The following is a 3,770-nucleotide window of genomic DNA, read 5'->3' on the forward strand; positions in this document are numbered from 1 at the left end:
CACCTGGGAAGTACCCTTGAGAGGGACACTGAAGACCCATGCTATGAGAAGTTTCTTGATAATCTTTCTCATAAACCACTTTAAAATAAAATAATAAAATACACCTAACATTTATTAAGTACATACTGGGCAATCATTGCTCAAGTCCCTAAAGAGACTTTGTCCATTCTGGCTCTGTATACCTTCCATGACTGGCAAATACCATACATACTATGTGAAATGTGACTTGCAATTCATTCACTACCTCCCTCAGAGGTTATGAGGAAAATACTTTGTAAACTTTAAATCCCTACGTTAATGTGAGTTATTGTTGTTAGGTTAGCCAGCTATAACAAACAATATTACATTGTGCAATAGAGAGTTACAAAACCTAATACTCGGTGTGGTCTAACAGGAAGGTTATTACCCATGAAAGATCAGGAAAGAACTAATGGGGAGTTGACACTTGTCTAAAATTCCAAAGGCTGTGTGAGCAATTCAACAGGCAAAGGGAGGAAAGGAATTCCTGGCTAGGGAAGAACATGAGCAAAATCATGGTCTGAGAATGCAATGAATGTTTGAGGTGATAAATAAACTGGGGTGAAGAATTGAATGTCTAGAAGGGAATCATGAATGTAGCTAGAGAGGAAAGGCGGCTACTCATTGTGAAGGATCTTGCAAGCCAAGTAGAAGAGTCTGAACTTTGCTCAGTAAGCAATAGGGAGCTATTGCAGATTTATGAGCAAGAAAGTAAGGTAGGCATGTCTATAGTGAAGGATGTTTGTCCTGCCAGCAGTATGAAGGTTGGATCGAAGTGGGGAAAAAAGCAAAGGTAGGAAGACCAATTGGACTATGTTCGAGGTAAAGAGATGACAGTCCTGGGAAGTGGCACTGGGAACAGAGAGGAAACAGATTTGAGAGGTTTTGCTGAGATGAAATGGACAGGTCTCAGAAACTGACTAGTTATGAGAATTGAATAAAAGAAACTAAAAAAACAACAGCAAAATTAAAAAATCAAAAATCAAGTGAGTAGTGAGGCCACCAAGCAGAAATAGTAGCAGAAGTTATTTAAGTAGGAAACGTAATTAGCTAGGTTTTGAACGTATAAGGTTTATTATTATAATTATGCTTGAAATACATGGTCTCTCTTGATCCTCATAATAACCCTGTGTAAGAATAAAGGAGCCAGTCATAGGATGTTTGATAGATGGGAGATAGAGAAAGTCTATATGGTGAGTCTTCCAGCTCTCCCCTGGGACCAAATATACACTGGGATACTTTAAGGGGGTGTCACCCCAAAACTGGGTGACCTGGATGGTCGTGCCACTCCTCAGGAGTCGGGGGTGAGGGTTCCCTATAAGAGGAGGTATGTGGTACCCCAGTCCAATCCTGAATAAGGACGAGGTTCACACAAACCTCCACCTGATCATTTAAATTCACAGCAGGTGATCTGGCTTCAAGATGGAGGCAGCCAGACCAAGCTGTGGTTCCCCTCTCCCTTGTAGTCTCTCAGGCACACTGGAATGCTATCTGACTGATGAATGGCTTTTATTATTTGCAAATCAGGGATTGGGGAAAGGGGTGAAGGGCAGAGGGATTTTTGTGGTGCCCTCTTCTCTATTTCTATGGGGTCTGTCACTTGGGTGGGAACCTTTGGGGTTCCCACTCCTAAGCTTCTTCCCCCGCCCCTTCTCCTTCTGTTTCCATTTCTATTTTTCTGTTTTTATCCTTTTCTATTATTGTAAGTTTTGGCTGAAAGGGTGTCTCAGCAAGGTTGGGTAATGGGAGAAGGAGATTAAGAAATTGCTACCAAAATGGAGTCCAAAAACTTATCTGACTCTATGGTTGAAGTCTTGATGGGTGAGATGCGATGAAATGGCTTTGATCAGGGAATCAGGGTTTCAATTTCCAAAAGAAAGAACCTCAGGAAGACCTCAGGACTGGATCTGAGCTGGGTTGTCCTCCTCCTCTCTCCTCCCAGTCCTTCCCCTGAAGTCCTCTCTTCTTCTTCCTCAGAGAAAAATCTCCCAGAATCCTTCCTGGTTGCAACTGTCAGCAACTGCCTTCTCTGGCTCTTTTTGTCCTGTCCCCCTTGCACAAATCCCATCCTTACACCTGTGAGGTAGCTGCTACAAGTACCATTCCCACTTTACAAATGAGAAATCAGACACAAATCCAGTTTTCTCCTGACTCCCATTGGGCATCCTTTCTACTATATTAGACTTCCATTGAGTTTTAGGTGCCAAAGGCAGGAAGGGAAGGAAAAGGATGAAACATTGATTAAACCAGGTGCCAGGCACTGTGCTAAGCTCTTTACCCATTTGAACCTCACAACAACCCTGGGAGGCAGTTGCTATTACTATTTCTATTTTATAGTGGATAAAATGGAGGCAGACAGAGGTTAAGCAACTTGCGCAGGGTCACACAGTGAGCAAGTACCTGACACTAAATTTGAATTCAGATCTTCCTGCCTCCAGGACCAGCCCTTTATTTAGCAGCACCTAGCTGCCTTAGTGGGACATCCAAGAGAGATCCTGGAGACAAAATTGGAATTCTGACCCTGGAGCTCAGAAGAGAGGTCCGTCTGAAAATAAACATTTGGGAGTCTTCTGCCAAGAGTTAGTAGGTGATGTTGTGGGAGTAAATGGCATTGCCAAGGGAGAGACATATTCTTTATTCCAGTCAAACAAATAAAGGAGTCAAGATGCCACCTTTACTGGTTTTCTGTCCCTCCCTTGTCATCAAACAATCTCCAGCCTTCCCGTGCCTGTGACTAGGGATTCCAGTGAGAGCAAGCTCCATGAGGAGGTGACAGAGAACAGGGTCCAATCCTGTCCTAAGTGCATGCACTCTTCAGCTCCACCTCAGAGAAACCCTCATTTTCTTCAAAGCACAGCCCAAACGATCTCCCCAAATACTAGTATATAAACACACACACATATGTCTCTTTCTCTCTCTCAATATAACCTACATATATGTGTACTCTATCTACTTACCCACTTATATATTATCTATATATTATATTATCTATAAATTCCTTGAAGACAAAGACTTTTATTTTTTGTCATCCTATCGCCAGTGGCTAGCCCAGTGCCTTGCATAGAGTGGACACTTAATAAATATCTAGCTCCATCACAACAAATATTTGTCTTGTCCAAGGTGTTGTGTTCTTCTAGATTGCCTTTAGGCAGCTAGGTGGTGCAGTGGATAGAATGCTGAGCTTGGAATCAGGAAGACGACTCTTCTTAAGTTCAAATCCAGCCTCAAACACTTAGTAGCTGTGTGACCCTGGGCTTGTCACTTAACTCTGCCTCAGTTTCCTTATCTGTAAAATGAGCTGGAGAAGGAAATGGCAAACCACTTTAATAGCTTTTCCAAGAAAATCCCAAATGGAATAGCAAAGCTTAGGACTGCAACTGAAAAGAATGAACAATAACTATAAATATCTTATGACTTTTTGAAAAACAAACCTTTGGTTAATACCTAGGTTAAGGGGTCAGATAGATGAGTAGCCAGTTGTAAGAGGTAAAAAAGGGTTTTGGTTAGGAGAATATTAAAAGGTTTGGTCACCAGGGAATTGAACAATTATCAATCCCCAATTAAAGAATAACCTCAAGTCAAAATGACTTTCATGGAAGTTTATTTACAAATGAGAAGAGGAAGAGAAAATCAGAAAATCAGAAAGAGGATAAGATAGGATAAGTAAACTAACACACTAGGTAATTTTCTCCAGCACCCTAGTTTAACCCAGGCAGATCTAATTAGTCCTCAGTTGAAGGGGGCTCAGCCTT

Source organism: Gracilinanus agilis, chromosome 5 (genome assembly GCF_016433145.1).
Source record: "Gracilinanus agilis isolate LMUSP501 chromosome 5, AgileGrace, whole genome shotgun sequence".
Classification (NCBI taxonomy): Eukaryota; Metazoa; Chordata; class Mammalia; order Didelphimorphia; family Didelphidae; genus Gracilinanus; species Gracilinanus agilis.